This window comes from Miniopterus schreibersii (assembly GCF_964146895.1).
Source record: "Miniopterus schreibersii genome assembly, chromosome: 14".
NCBI lineage: Eukaryota > Metazoa > Chordata > Mammalia > Chiroptera > Miniopteridae > Miniopterus > Miniopterus schreibersii.
This window is the reverse complement of record NC_138114.1, coordinates 12,738,037-12,755,075: the sequence shown is the minus strand read 5'-3', so window position 1 is coordinate 12,755,075 and position 17,039 is coordinate 12,738,037.

The following is a 17,039-nucleotide window of genomic DNA, read 5'->3' as shown; positions in this document are numbered from 1 at the left end:
CGAAAGTATGGACACAGGTAAAATTCCATAAACTCCATGTCTCGCAGAGGGTTCTTTGTACTCTCACCACTCAAAGTGTGGTTCTGGGACCGAGAGCATGGGTGTCATCCGTCACCTGGACCAGCAGCATGGGTGTCACCTGGGAGCTTGTTACAAATTCAGAAACTCAGGCCCCACCCAGCCCTGCGGATTCGGAATCTGGATTTTCACAAGCTCCTGGGTAACACATATTTGTGTGACTTTTGAGAAGCATTGCCTTTTATCATTTGCCTGGCGCAGAGGGGGACTGGTGACGGGGTTTTGTAGATTTCCGTACTATTGATTCAGGGACTCTGCTCTTCAGAGTGCATTCCACAGAAATTTACAGCGGGAATTATGCAAAAGAAAGTGCGATTGGGAAACGCTGGGTTAAACCAAATTGAAATTATCTGTTCACTGAAAGTTTTACAGAATGTTTATAATACTGATAAGCATTTTTATGTCCTTAAAGGAGACACCGTCTGCAGTGTTTCCCAAACTCACTCCGCTTGGTGAGTGAGAAGCATTATAGGTTCCCATTGGCCCCAGTTCAGGAAGAACTACTACAGACAGTGCACAGTTTCATAAGAAACATGGGCTTCTCTGGTCCCAGACATCAGGCGGTCTTCTCTATAGCAAAGATACATCCAGGAAAGGAAAGCTAAGGGCTCCATGTCTATCCAAAGGCTTTCCTCTCCTATCACCATCCTCTTGCATTCTCCAACAGAAAGCTCACCCCAAGTATCAAGTGCATAACTAAGACCATCATATCCAGGCATCTGGGACAGGAAAGGGATCAGGTCAGAGGTGGGGGTTGCCACCCTCCTATTGAGAATAATTTGCCTTAGAGATGGTGGCATTCCTGCTATTTCCCCTCTTCTTGTTGAACTAAGAACTGACAATGTGTGACATGCAAGGCCCAAGTTGTGCCAGGAGCTTTCTCTGGTTAGCCCATCAAATCTCCATGAGAACCTGGCTGGTTTGGCTCAGTGGTCAAGCATTGACCCATGAACCAGGCGATCATGGTTCAATTCCTGGTCAGGACACATGCCCAGGTTTGCAGGCTTGATCCCCAGTAGGGGGCATGCAAAAGGCAGCCCATTGATGACTCTGTCTCATCATCGACGTTTCTATTTTTCTCTCCCTCTCCCTTCCTCTCTCTGAAATCAATAAAAAGCATATTTAAAAAAAATCCATCACCTCAACTTCAAGATATATATATTTTTTAAATCTCCATGAGAGCCTAGAGGCAGCCACTCTCGTTGGCCCATTTTACAGATGAAGAAAATGAAGGCCACTAAGGTTATACCGGTTTTCAAGTTGACCCAGCTAAATAAGCAGTGGCAGTGGGACTCAAACACAAGTAGAGCCACTAAGCCCCACTTTGCTCCATGCAAGGTGTGGAGCCACTTGATTGCAATTAAATCCTAATTAACACAAGCACTCACGTGCTCAAATATATGACCCTAATCCCCAAACACTCTTGTATAAAATGTAATTCAGGTATGCACACCTATACAAATATACATATGTAGAACAACATGTAGGGACATTTCTTTTGCCTGCAAAACTTGGAAATCGTGGAATTGGGAAGAGCTTAGTACAATTTCCAAAGCACACAGCTCATTTCATTCTCACAATGCCCCTGAGGGTAAAACACAACAGTCATTCTTACCTCTACTTTATGGGAGGGAAAACTGAGACTACAGGGAGGAAGTGATTTTCCAAGATCTCACACTCAACAAAAGGCCCAACATAATTTTAGGGTGGATCTTAGGGCCCCCTGGGGCCCGAGCCCACACTCAGACCACCAGCAGAGGTGGCTGCCTACCTCAGGCTGTTTCCTGCCTCTCTGCACCAAAGGAACCTAAGGGCACCTAAGACATATGGAGCTTTGAAACTATCTCTGGGAGACACAGAAGGGCGGACACCAAGAGATCATGGAGTGAAGGCTGTGGGGTCTATATGTTTAACCTTCAACTATTACACACACATACATACACATGCATATAATACACATACATACATACACACACTCGAGCGCTCGCTCACACACAATACACACACACACAGGAGCGCGCACAGCCCTATGGTTTCCACTGCCCATGGTGTTATTTCAGCTGCTGATTTTGCCAAGATTCCATGCATGAACACGCCTCTCCTGGCTGTTGGTGGAGGCCAGTCTTAGCCAATGAACACCAATGGAAAAGGAAAGTCAGGCCCATGGGCAAGGGCTGAGAGGAACCAAGAAATGGTCATCTTGAAAGAAGAGAAGAGGAAGCATGGGAGGGAGGTGCACAGTGAGGATGTGGGGAAAAACCGAGCACTGCCAGGTAAGAAGGGTGCTGGGTGGGGGCAAACTGGGCCAGGTCAATGCTCAGACTACAGTCAGGGACCCAGACTCCACTCCAGTCCTGTGGCAGGAAGACTGTGTGACCTTCCACCTTCTTTCTCCTGCCACCGGGTGTCCATCTGTACAAAGAATCTGATAAATGGGTTAGCAGTGAGCTTCTGTGAGTCTGACTCTAAGCCTGGCACAGGGGCAGAAGAGCTACCGTGGGCTTGAAGCCCTCTGCCCAGGAGTTTAGGGAAGGAGAAGAGCTCTTCTGGGTAGCCCTTCACCTGTGGAAGAGCTCAGGCATTTGACCTGGTGGAGAAGTGATTCTTGCCCTCAGGGAGCCACTGGTATACAGCTGTGTGACCTTAACCAAGTCACCACCTCTCTCTGGGCTCAGGAACTCCATCTGGCTCCTGAAGATGGATGACTGGGTAGCTCTGTCTTCCCCAGTAGTGTGACATCATGAAGAGGAAGGATGCTAGACCCAGCCTGGCCTGGGTTCAAATCTCAGACTTCATCACTTACTAGTTGTCCCATTAGGTGTGTTCTTGATTTCTCAATTCCTCAGTTTCCTCCACTGAAATACGTGACCAGCAATGCCACCCACATGGGAGGGAAGGGCCTCTTGAGGGAGACCATGGGAAGCAACAGGCATTAGCAAGGCAGTACAGAAGAAAGGGAGACTCTCACACCTTTGGGGGCGTGGTTCCTGGGAAACAAATATAAAGAAAGCCTGGCTGGGAAATCAGCTCAATACTCAAAGGTGCCTGGGTTTAAAAACTCAAAAGCCTGAAATAACTACGGCACAACCCCTCCTAACTGTGCTGTGCAGACCTCGAAGTCACCAGTGTAGACTGATGTCCAGGTAATGCTGTTCAATGGAGGGAAAAACAGGTGCAAAGCAATGCTTCTGCTGGAGTTAGAAAGGAGGGAGATCCAAATGCAGACATATAGCTGCCTATTTGTGTAAATAGAAACACTGGGTGAATAAGTAAAAATCATGGAAAAGGTTTACTTACTAGGGCAAGGAGACATGGTGGATGAAGCAGGGTCGGAGGTGAGTGTATCTTCCATTTAGTAATCACCTTTGAGTCATACTTAAAAACGAAATAAAACAAGCTCTAGCTGCCTTATAGTAGGCAAATAGTTGAGGGGCTGGTGTGAGCCAGCCAGTTTCTCTAATCCAGATGGACAAGCAGACACACAGATAAACAGCCCTGAGGTCAAAGTCCCTGAGGGCTGAAGAATGGGCAGCCAGGCAGCCAGCGCCACCCCTGCCCAGCCCACCCCAGCAGGCAACCCTAAGCCCTCTCAGCCCTGCCTACGGGGAGCATTCCACTCTCAGTTCTTCCCGGAATGAATGCTTTCTCTAAACTCATTGCAAAACATCCTGGCTGGAGCCACAAACGGGAATCCAGAAGCACCCCCTGGAGAGAGGTAGCCTGCTTCCTGAGGACATTCTGGCCTCCTTTGAGGGCCTGCAGCAGGAAAGGGCAGAGCAGGCCAGGCTGCCATTCCCAAGGCAGAGCCTGGGGCCCCACAGCGCAGCCAGGCACCATCTGGGTGCCGCGCCTAGGCTGGACCAGCCACCCAGGTTCAGGTAACGTTGGGCGTTAGAGGAGCTTCCCCACGCTACAGTCCAGATTCATTCCTTCAGGCTGGCCCACCCAACACCCCTCCAAACAGCCTTCAGGGCTATGCAGGGCTTGTTGAGGGAGAGGAGAGAAGAGACCTCGTGGTAAGCTCTGTCAGCCCCAACCCACATCTCCCCAAGATTATAGGGAGCAGCAGAGGATTGGGCTGGTGTCAAGGGGCCTGAATCTGCCACCATGATGGGTCATTTAGGCATGTCCCTTCTCCCTGGACCTCGGTTTTCCTACCTGTATAAGGAAGAGATTTTTAGCATAGAACTCTATGTTTAGATGCCATCTTACCTAGAACCTGTCATGTAGAGACATCTATGCTGATTCTTCTGGGAGAGCTGGGTGCGGAGCATAAGCTTCACCCCAGCACCTAACCCCAGCCCCTGGGCAGCTTCTGGCACTTCCTTGGACCCTGACTTTCTTTGCAATTCGCATCCCCAATTCTGCCTCTTCTCACACCTCTCAAATGCCAGGGGGTCACAAACATCCTGAGGCCTGCCCTTGTTCCTCTGTGCACCCTCCAAGGGAGCGCTTGCCCCACTGCTTTGCCAGTGACGGTCACACCTGTCTGCTGAGCTCCACTCTTGAGTGTGCGCTGCCTACGGACACCTCCCTTAGAGGCCGCAAGCATCTCAGGCATGACTTGCTCAAGAGGAAAACCATCTTCTCCTGTAAACCAGCTCATACTTGGGTTCCCGTCTCAGGATGAGGGGGCTGCAGACACTCTAGCACTCTGGTCATCGCTCTCCCTCATATCCTCCCCCACCCAAATCTATCCAGTCATCAAATGCCTCTAGAGCAACTCTTCCTCCTCATTTCACCTTTGTTGCCCTAGGTAGGGCTCACCATCACCATCACCATTTCACCATCATCATCACCACCATCACCCACCATTCTCACTATCACCATCAATACCATTGTTAACCTCACCTCCCCTTCAGCTTCCATCTTTTATATAAGCCCTTGCTTACCAATACTTTGCCTGGCACAGATGTTCTTTCCAAATCACAGATATGGTCCCGGCCATCATGGTTTGTAACTGCTCACCACTCTCAGGGGAAAATTCAAATGCCCTGGCATTTGGCCATTCACAACCTGACTCCAGCCCAGTGTTGCAACTCCACCTCCCACCAAACCCACCCTGTGCCCCAGCAACACAAGGCCCCGCCCCACCGAGCCCTTTCATGAGCAGGCCACACCTTCCCGCCTTTGTCTCAGTACATACTCTTCCCTCCACCTGGCCTCTCCATCCCCTCTCTCACTCTTAGATCCTGCTACTCCCTCAAGACCCAGATCCAATTTCCTGCCTCTAGGAACAAAGGATCAGAATTTCCCCACCTGGGTTCTGAGCTCTTCCTCTAACTCCCACCCGAGTATCCAGGGACAACACTAACACTGTGGTCAGTCCCCCACTAGCCAGTGAGCTCCTGTAACCGATGGAACTGCACTTGGCCTCAGCTTTGCCACTATTCCATCCCAGCACTGGCCTGGCACAAGGCAGGAGCCTGCAGCAAGTGTGATAGGAATGGATAAGAAAGTTGGTGAAAATAGGGACAGGGGAAATAAGGAAGGAATTCTTCCCTAACTGTATCTACAACAGACCCAGTGCCCTTTATCAAGAGTCCACCCCAGGTATGAATCAACTGCTTTCTTAGTGCCAAACTCCAGAAGATAGGACAGGCCATGGAGGCCACACCATGGAGAAAGAAGGTGTCTTACCTCCCTGGTTCCTCCTCAAATGCATCATCCCTCCATCCTCACAAGTCACGCCTGGGATCGGGCTGCAGAAGGTAATAGAGGGTTGGTGGCACCCAGTAGCCTAAGCCATGGCGCTGGCTCCAACTGCCTCAGTTTCCCACCTTTGCTGCCATGCCCAGACCCTCTGAATAGAGGTGAATCCATTCACTCATTCACAAATATTTATTATGTACTTGCTAAGTGCCAGGCCCTGAACTAGAGGAATTCAGCAGACTCAGGCTAATCCTCTTTTTTAGTTGGATTTTGAGCTGAAGACCAGACACCATCACTGTTATTATCACTACCCACTTTAGTTCTGCTCCAAGAACTTGCCGCACCCAGTACCTCCATATATCACTCCTCTGGAAGGCATCCCATCTTGTTTAAAGAGACCCTGGGAACAGGCTATTGTTGCCAACATTCTCAAGTCAAAAGACTTGCAGTTCTGCCCTGGCTCTGGAAAAGACCACCTACCAGCATGACCTTGGACAGGAGATGTGACCTCTGAACATTCTGTTAAAAAGGATGTCTTCCTTCCCCAAAAGCCAAAGGGTAGCTTGACTCCTACCCCCCAAGAGGTCCCAGATCACTCCAGCCAGAGGTGCTGCTGGCTGTCACATCCTAGCGCCTGGACAGGAAGGGGTGAAAAAGAGTGGCATATCCTCCAGCCCTGCCCACAAGAATCTGGCCAAGATCCTGGAGAGAAAGGGCTCCAGCTGAAGGAAAAGAGGACACTGTGACCTTCACTCAACTCCACTCCCACTCGCCTCTCCTGACCTTTGCACAGAGCCCTGGCCCAGTGTGGGCTCTTGGCATGGCTTCCTCACTAAGCAGCGACCTCCCCTTTAAAGGCAAAGGCTGTGTGTGGGTCTCCGGGCTCCCTGAGCACCTCTTTCAGGAGCCTCGGGTTCCAGACCACAGCCATTTAGCTATTGGTCCTAGTCCAGCTCCTTACAACATAATACTGCCCGGGGATCACTGGGGTCCCCGTCTTTCCTGGGCCAAGTCTGGGGAGGAGACCAAATCAAGGGGTGAAAGCACTGGTGGACAAAAGCCATGAGCATGATTAGCAGAGACTGGAAAGACAGGTGAGCTCAGCTCTAAAACAATCACCACAAAATGCACAAAGGCTGTGACTGCCCTCGTTCGAGGAGACGGGACATGAAACCAGGCTGTCTGCATCTCTGAACACACTGACAGGGCCTTGAGATAGCACCCATTTCTCAGAGGCGAAACTGAGGCCTAGAAAGGAGAACTCTGCTTAACACCATTCAGAGATGTAAATGCAGGGCCAGACCATTACCCAGGCACCTGCCATCACTCCCACCTCTGAGCAGGGGCCGCCAAGGCTGGGCGCCGTGTTACTTCCCTTCAAAGCTCAAGGCTTCTCATTGCGCCTCTCTGAGGGTAGGATTTGGGTTGTCCGCTGGCTATGGTCAGTTTTGGGGCCACGGCAAGACTTCCTCACCTGTAGGGAGCCTTGAGATACCTGGTTTCCTGCTCTGAGCTGGCCCACCAGGAGGGATTCGGGGCCAGGGCTGCAGCATCTCACTCAGAGCAAGGGCCAACCAGGCTCTCAGTCCCCACCCATTTCCTGCCTCCACCCCCTCCCTATGCCCCCCACCTGGCCATCTGCCCCTAGACCTTTTTTGACACCCTTGATTTTCCCAATTCTCTCTGCCTCTCTTCCTTGCCTGAAAACTCTCCTCTCTCCCCAATCCCCTTGCGTGCCTCACTCTCTCTCTCTCTCTCTCTCTCTCTCTCATGTGTGTAGTTCTCTGTCCCTACCTTCCTCCTTTCTCGCCCCATCTGCTGTCCCTCGCTCCTCCCACCAGGTCAGCCCTCAGTGCTGCCGGAGTCTCCTGCAGAGAGCACACAGCCTGGAGAGTGAGGCTGCCCCAAGTTGCTGTGCACGCATGTGTGTGGGTGTGCATTCACGCGCGTGTATGTGTGCATGTGTGTGTGCGTGTGTGTGTGCATGTGTGTGCGTGTGTGTGTGTACGTGAACACCCATGCTCCGTGGGCTGGCTTCGTTTATGTAGCACACAGCATTACAGTGCTGTTGAGAACACACTTGCGCTGCTATTATCTCATTTGCTCTTGACAACAACTCTGTGAAGAAGGCAAGGGAAACGACAGGAGGGGTGATTATCTCTGTGCCCAGGGGGATGCAGAGGCTCAGAGAGTTTGAGAGACTGTCTAAGGTCACACAGTTGTCGAGGCCACCTCCCCACAGAGCATCAGCCAATACTGATCAGAGTGGCTGTGTGCTGTATGGTCTGGCCTCATAAGGCACCTGGAGCTGCTCAGCTGCCTCCTTACATGGCCGCGATGAGCTGCCTGAACCTTGAACTTCTTTCTCTGAGCTCGTTCTGACCAAGAGTCTTCCAGATCAGCCTTCCTGACTCCAGACAGACAGCTCCGCCATCCCCAGATGTCCTGGATGTGCCGGTAACTGGCAGAGAAGTGATTCCTGGAAGTGAGTTTCTGGGAACCACGGCCTGGCCCTGTGGTGTGGCGAGAAGCATCTGGTCCCCGGTGGGGACTAGCAGCTGCTGGGATGGGCTGGGCTGGGCTGGTGAGTGGCCCCAGCAGAGAGCAGCCCTGGGCCAGAGCGGTTGGGTGTTTTGACCTGGGCCTGGAGCTTGGCCAGTGGTGGAGCGGCCCAACAGGGACTTGCACTCAGAGTCTGTGGGGAGACAGGAATGACAGTGATGTTCCCTTCTGGGCCACTTCCTGTGGGTTCCACAGGCAATCCCAAGACTCCGTCACATCCAGGCTCAACATTTCCTCCTGCCACCGCTTTTGACCCACTCTTCTTGGATGCCCCTTAAGGGAACAAAAAACACCACCCACCAGTACCCCAACCATCACCCTGGGGTCATTGAGGGCTCCTCCAAACCCTTCACCCCACGCCTTGCCCCATGAAAGTCACCTCCAATCAGCCCTCCTCCCAGTGCCCCCTCTCCCTGCTCTGGGTTTCTGCACTTGCTCCCTGCCTGGGCTCCTGCCTCCCTTGCTGCCCTCCCTGCCCATGGCTGCGCAGGAGCAGGACATGGGCTGGTTGCACAGCCAGATGAACCTGTTCTTGAGTTCTTGTGCCCCTTTTATTAGTGTGTGACTTTGGTCGAGTTACTTGCTTTCTGATCATCTTGACATCACTGAGTTAACTCCCTTGAATTTGTTCTCATGCTTACCGGGAGACCTTCTAATTATAATCTGACTCCCTCCTAGAATCACCTACCAGAAGAGGGTATGCTGAGTAAGGTGATGCTCTTCTACTCACCACGACAAGGGTAGCTCTCTTTGAAAAATTATTTGGTATCTTGTTTCCAAAAAATAAAATAGAATAGAATTAGATGTCCAAATTAGATGGAGAAATCTGAGGACATTCACATAACAACAGCAAAAATGACGAAGGCAGAGGAAAGGAGAGTTTGTATGACTGTGCTGGCTTCAAATGCTCGGAAGGCTGTTATAGAATAAAACTTAGGTTCTTTTTTGCAGCCTTAAGACCCATATGTAGACAGATTGAAACGAAGTAAGTGCTATCTTGCTAAACAACTAGGGAGTGAGCTGCCTGTTGCTCGAAGTATGCAAGAAGAGGCTGTGCCAACCTTGGAGGGAATGTTGCAGAGAAGTGTCATTCTTGAGGCTTCCTTCTTCCTTTCAATTGCTAACACATCCACTCAACTATGAAGCACTAAACGACACTTAGATTTGTCTGTTCCTTCCCCACAGCCACCCCCGGGGCCAAGTCGCCACCCCCTCCTGCATGGATGCCAACAGCAGCTCTGGGGTGCCCCTTGAGCACAGGCTTGCCTGCTCCCCTCCGTATGCGCACAGAGCTGGGCTGGTCTTCCTAGGGCAGCAGTAAGCTAATTCCCTTCACCCGCCACAACCCTTGGGCCTCCGTGCCCTCAGGGTAGAGCCTAAAGTTCTCAGTGTGGCTCCTGGGCCTCCCTCCCTGGCCCTGACCCTTCTCCAGCACCCTGTCATCACCCTCACCCCACACATGCTGCCCAGCAAGACAGAGCTACCTGCTGCTACTGCCACTGTGCCACGTCGCCTCCTCCCTGTCCCCTTTTTCCTTATCCCTCTCTCCCTCTCTCCTTCTGCCCCTATTACCTTCTCCACCTCCACCTCCACCTCCATCTCCATCCCCATCTCCATTTCCATCACCATCTCCATCTCCATCTCCATCACATCTCCATCCCCATCTCCATCTCCATCTCCATCACCATCTCCACCTCCACCTCCACCTCCATCTCCATCACCATCTCCACCCCCATCTCCATCACCATTCCCACCTCCACCTCCACCTCCATCTCCATCACCATCCCCATCTCCATCACCATCTTCATCACCATCTCCATCTCCATCACCATCTCCATCTCCATCATCATTCCATCTCCATCACCCTCTCCATCACCACCTCCATCTCCATCTCCACCACCATCTCCACCTCCATCTCCATCACCATCTCCATCTCCATCTCCATCACCATCACCATCTCCATCTCCATCACCATTCCCACCTCCACCTCCACCTCCATCTCCATCACCATCTCCACCCCCATCTCCATCACCATTCCCATCTCCACCTCCATCTCCATCACCATCTCCACCTCCATCTCCACCTCCATCTCCATCTCCATCACCCTCTCCATCACCACCTCCATCTCCACCACCATCTCCACCTCCATCTCCATCACCATCTCCATCTCCATCTCCACCTCCATCTCCATCACCATCTCCATCTCCATCACCATCTCCATCTCCACTTCCACCACCACCTCCATCTCATCTTTATCTCCATTTCCATCTCCATCACCATCACCATCTCCATCTCCATCTCCATCTCCATCACCATCTCCACCTCCATCTCCATCACCATCTCCATCTCCATCTCCATCACCATCTCCATCACCATCTCCATCTCCATCTCCACCTCCATCTCCACCTCCATCTCCATCACCATCTCCATCTCCATCACCATCTCCATCTCCACTTCCACCACCACCTCCATCTCATCTTTATCTCCATTTCCATCTCCATCACCATCACCATCACCATCTCCATCTCCATCTCCATCACCATCTCCATCTCCACCTCCATCATCATTTCCATCTCCATCTCCATCTCCCTGCCCCAATTCTCTGGCTTTGCAGACACCACTATCTGCCTGCAATGCTCTCTATTTCACCTATTCCTGCCTGGCTGACTCTTATCTGTCCATCATGTGTGAGCCTCCACCTCTCCCCCTAAAAAGTCCTCCTAGGTTCCCCATACACACACCCAACCGGGACTAGGCTCCTGGAGAAGCCTGTATTTTCCTGCTTATAGCCCATATCACGCTGCATCCTACATGGCTAGTGCCTTCCCCCAAGGAATAGCACCAGAGAGAGGTCAAGGGCTACACTAGCTTCACCACAGTGGCCTCACCTGTGCCTGCCATGCTGACTAGGTTCAGGAATAGCTGGTTAAAGGCAGGCAGGAAGGAAAGCAAGCAGGCTTCATGGAGGAGGTAATACAAGCCAGGCTGGAGGCTCCCAGATGTCCTGCCTGACCTGCTTTCCTAGAGCTCAGATTTGATCACAAGGAGGGGGGTCTTGTGAGACCTGGTCAGGGGCCCACAAAATAAATTACTGTACTGCCACTTGGACCACTGACTGCCCAGGAGCATCATGTCACCACCCTCCAGAGGCCAAGAGAGAAGAGGTTAAGAGAGCTCTGTGGGCCTCAGCCCATTTCCTGGGGCTCTCAGGCCTTATTTCATGTTGGTTCAAGCAACAGGCCCCAGGCCCCAGGCAATGCCACAGATGCCCCAGCTGCTCCTAAGCACCAAGGCCTCTGTGCACCATTTGGAACCCATCACGGCCCGGCAGCACTAGCACCGGATCTGGCTGACATTACCTCGGAATTCTCAGGGCCTCACATGTATTCCCCAGCTGGCTCCTGGGGAACAAGGACACAGAGACAGTCCGCCTCACTCTCCAGGTACCCACCAGAGCAACCGTGCAAGGCTGAGAGCAAGGGAAGGATGAGACAGGCAGGATCCCCAGGCCACAGCTCCCCATCCAGACCCCAGGCCCTGGGCCTTTCAGCAAGAGCAAAAAAACAAAAGCCAGAGCAACTACCAGGTCCCCTCCTCAGACCCAGTGCACTCCCTTACTGCTACTACCACCACTAATTCATGTTTACAACCTGCCACAGCCCGTTCTGTACATTTTATGCATATAAATGTATTTAACCCTCACAGAAACCCCAAGGAGTGGATGCTGTTACTAACCTTGTTGGACAGATGAGGAAACAGAGGCACAGAGAGCTTAACTTGCCCAGAGTCCCACAGTTATGTGTAAAGGGCCAGGATTTAAACTAAGTAGGCAGGCCATCTAGACTCAGACCACTGTTTCTGGAATTTTCTCGAGCACTATAGCCAGAATAAAGGCCACAACCAATGTTGGATCCTTCAGACTTGGGCAGTGACTGGCATTAGTGCCGTGACAGTGGACACTTTTCTGGGCCATCCCTCTATGGAGTGAGCACCTTCCTAGGTGCCAAGAACTGAGAAGAGCTATTTCAGACACTGGGATTAAGAGGAAGTTACCATGCACCAGAGGCCCGGGGAAGCCGTGCTGGGGATCCTGGCTCACTAGCGTGGCAAAACTGAACAAGAGGACCGTGAGGGAATTATGAGAGTGACAAGGAGAGGAGGCAGCAGGTCTGGTCCCGGCCTCGCCTCTGTCTCACACCAGTTCACAGCCCTGAGCCGCTCATTTCACTGCACTGAACCTCAGCGTTCGCCCTGGTAAATGGGAAGATGAAACCGACCTCATAGTGAATGGAGAGAGAGAGAAAGCGTAAGAAGGCCTTAGCCAGGGCCTTGTGCAGAGTAGGCCCACGCTCAGTGTGCCGAAGTCTTGATCTGAAAACAAAGTGAGCACAGCCTGCGCTCTTAGGCCCAGGAGAGCTGGTGGCTTGAGAAGAGACGAAGAGAGCTGGCGGGCTGTCCACAGGGAGGGAGAGCAGCGAGGCCCTTGGAAACAAGTAAGCCGTGGAAAGGGAGGGGACACCCCTTGAAGGACAAAAGCCCACAGGTCCCCTCTTGGCCTTCCGCCACCTTTGGAGAGGCGTCTGAGAGCCCATTCAGCCGGCTGGTTTTACCCTGTGACAGCCGAGGGAAGGGAACGGCAGCCCCATTATTGCCCAACAGTTCACAAAGGAAATACAATGTCTCTGGATTGTAAATCAGGGCTGGTGACCAGGAAAGGGGGAGCCCAGGGAGAGAAAGCCATGTGGCCGGCACGCAGGAGGAGGAGCTGGCGGGAGCTGACAGTGAGGCTGCAAATACAGAGCAGCCCCGCCCTCAACTTGAGCCCACAGGAAAACTGGGCCACAAACGGAGAAGGACCTGGCCAGGGTACCCTGATGACATGGTGTCAGAGCTGGGTGTAGGCCTGGGCCACCCAGTCCAAAGCTGTCTCCTCTCGCCTGTGGCCAAGTGGAAATAACCCAAAGGGGAGGGCCTCACGGTGGAGCTTGAGAAGCAAGTATGTGAGCTGAGGGGATCCCAGAGGCCCCCTTCTGAAAGCTCGGAGCTGTGGGGACAGACAAGGAGACTGTGCTCAGTGGTGGAGAGACAAAGAGGGTGTCAGTCTGCAGGCTTCAGACCCTGCCTCCCCCACCACTGAGGAAGGTGCGCCAGAGCTTAATGCCTGTGCCCTTGGCTTCCTCATCTGGCAAAGGGAAGGAGGAGTTTCACTTCTGGAAGTTGCTGGAAAGGTCCATCAGCATAGCCTGCACCAAAGCGCATCCCGTGCCGACACCCAGCCGGTTCTCAGCTGAGGCGTGTGTCCTGTGTGGGTGGTTCCTGAACACCGAGTGCTCGGCGGGCCGGGGGCTGGCCGGGCACCCCGAGGCCTGACGGGCTCCTTCTCCTGCCGGTCAGAAGCCCAAGCCTGCCATGGACGCCGTCATTCTAGAGGATGGAGCAGTGCAGGGAGCGGGCACTGAGCCGAGTCAGACATGGTTTCCTTGTTTGAGCCTGGCAAGTGCTGCCCTCCGTTTCCCCCTCTGCAAAAGCCGATCTTTGCCTCTCTCCCTCTGAAAGTGCCACCGCTCCCTAACATCGCAGTATAACCAGGAAACAGCGCTGCTCCTTCCTGCGCCTCAGTCTCCTCCTCTGTGAAGTGGGGACAGCATTGGCTCCCTCTCAGGGGGTTCTGCTCCTCACTACTGTTGATGTGGGGGGAGGGGCACGGCTCTGACAGCACAGGGGTCGTGAGGGGCCCTTTCCTTCCAAATGCTGCTCTTAGTAATCTCCTCGAAGATACCAGTGGACAGGTGCGGGTCACACAGGTGAGGCTGCAGAGACATCAAGGCCCCAAGCCTCTAGACCCCAGGAATCCAGAACCCAAGCCTTTTCACCCCTGCTTCCCTGGGGCACCTCACACCAGGGGACCAACAGGAACCGAGCAGGATGCAGCATGCTCAGTGCAATGAGCAGGGACAATATGTGGGATGGGAATCCAAACCACAGAGCAGACACTGCCATGACTCTTGTCTGGGGGGCCAGGAGGGTCTGCCCAGGACCCCGCCTCCATGTCAGTACTCTGGTGCCCAGTGGTCAGTCTCAGCCCAGACCCTCCCTGAAGGCCAGGGCCCTCATTCAGCCACCGATGGGCATCTCTTTCCACCTATGCCACAGACAATTCAAACCCACCTTCCCGCCTGACCCCAGCCCACCTCTCTCTCTCCACTCTCCATCTCAGGGGTGGATCTCCACATCCAGCCACGGGGCAGTCACTCCTAGTTCCTCCCTTCCCTTAGGCCCTCCTAACTGAACTACAGATGGCCCCCGACTTAGGATGGTTCAAGTTCTAATTTCTGACTTTATGATGGTGATAAAGTGATACACATAGTAAATTACATGAGATATTTAACTCTTTATTATAAAATAAGCTTTGTGTTAGATGACTTTGCACAACTGCAGGCTAATGTAAGTGTTCCGAGCACGTTTAAGGTAGGCTAGGCTAAGCTGTGATGTTCGGTAAGTTATGTGTATTAAATTTGTTTTTGACTTACTATATTTTCAACTTATTGTGGGTGTATTGGGACCTAATCCTATTGTAAGTTGAGGAGTCACCAACTGGAGGTCCATTCCAGACTCAACACCTTACCCCTAAAGCCCAGAACATTAGCATCCAGTAGGTACTTAATAAATGTTTTATTAATGTTGAAGATACTTGGGAAAACTCTGTAAACATGAGTAGAAGTTAATCCAATGGGCCCAAAAGGAAGGAATGTTGAGGCAGTACCTTCCACCCCCATTCCCCAGGCAGAGGCATAGAGGTGGGACAGAATGACAGTGGAATGACACCTGCAGAGCCACAGAGGTGGGACACAATGACAATGGAGAGGCAGGCTGGAGAGGCAGCAAGGCCAGACCCCAAAGGGCCTTGAATGCCTCACTAAGGAACTAGTTTCCAGAGGGCTGACTCTGTTTACTTTCCTTTCAGATTCATCTTTCAGGCAAAGAGCACTCTGACATACTTGAGGAAGACAAATTGTGAGACTAGACCAACACTTGGCTCTGAAAATCTTGCTCTGGCCTCTCATGAGATCAGATTTCCCTGCTTTGGGCCAAACTCTTTAAAGCACTTTGGCACCGGGTGAAAGATTGTCAGGGCCAAAGGGCTGGTGGGGGTGGCTTGGATGACACCCAGGGTCATACCAGTGCTTTGCCCTGCTCCTGTCCTTATTTCCTGTCCTGGGGGCTCTTCTGAAGCAAGAAAACAGGGCAGAAGCAGCCGGGCTGGGCACGGGGTGACATGAGGACCACGGGTCCCACCCCACCAAGGACATCTGCTGCTGCAGCTGCACATTGGTGGCCTCACAGCGATTGGAAAGCTCCATTCTTGACGACTTTGTGAAGTGCCACCAGCTGGAGCAGCCTTCACCTGCTCTGACTCCCACATCCAGGATGTCTCAGCAGCTCCACCCATCCTGCCTCCTGAAGTATGAGCCTCTCTAGACAAAGTAGCCATTAACCGCATGGAATGAGGGCTCATGGAGACTGTGACATCCGGACCACCTGAGTGACCTCAACATCACTTCTTCCATCGCCACCTGAGCTGGGCCATGCGCGCAGCACACGCATACAGCAGGGGCCTTCCCGAGGTCTCCGGCTGCTCTGCCCCGCACCCCCCACTTCCACCACTGACCTGTACCAGCGCACTGGCACCCTGCTGTGAAATAGCTGGAGGACACAGGTCCCTGCACCCTCACTGGACTGAGCTTCTGGAAGGTGCGCCTCATTCATTTGGATTCTCTGAGCCTGGGACCGGGCAGGTGCTCGATAAAGTTCCCTAAGCCCCACAGCAGGAGCCTGGATGGGAAGGTGGAAGCGGTGGTCAGGAGAGGAGGGGCCCGGCTGCGGGCAGGAAATAGCATCAGCCAAGCGTGTGAGGAGAAGGGAGTGGAAATGCCCGTCAGGTCGGTGGTCCTCGGATTTACTGGTGCATCAGAACACGGGCCCAAAGCCAGAACTTCCAGTTCAGCAGGTCTGGGCGGGGGTCCAGGGGCTGACCTTACCAACAGGTTCCAGGTGATGCTGATGCTGATGCTGCGAGTCCCGTTAGGCGCTTTGAGAACCTGTCAGGTGAGAGAGGTGAAGCCAAGAATACAGAAAAGGCTGAAGAAATCGAAGAGGGGGTGGCTGGATCCTGAAGAAATCGAAGAGGGGGTGGCTGGATCCATGCGGAACAGGGTCCTCCATGGTGGCACAGGTTGTTACAGCCATGAGCAAGGTCAGGTGGGCAAAGAGGAGGAGACCAGAGAAGCCCTGTGCGCAAAGGCTGGGAGGCAGAGACACGGACGACTGTGGGTCTGGGTCCCTGTGCCCCCTGACTCAGTGTGACAGCAGCTAGCTCCCCACAGGGGCCCACATCCCCCCCTGTGTGAGAGGCACACAACCCCTCCCCTGCCCACCTCCTCGAGGGGCAGGTGTGCCTTGCAGGGAGACCAGCCACGAGAGGGTTTTGCACACTGCAGGGCCCTCAGCAGATGTGACAGCGATTATTATAATCCCCCCTCCCCCAGATGGCATGGTTGCCCCCTCCTCCGCCTGCCAGGAGGCCCCTCTCAGCAGCCCCCATGGACGAAAGGGCCCCTGGGGGCCTGGCTTTCTCCAGGGCCCCCAGGCTGAGCTCGGCGTGGGCCAGCCTCCAGCTCACAGGGTCTTTCTTCAGGTGCAAGGACCCAAGTAGCTGTCAGCGGGCGGCTCCTCGGTAGGGCACCTCG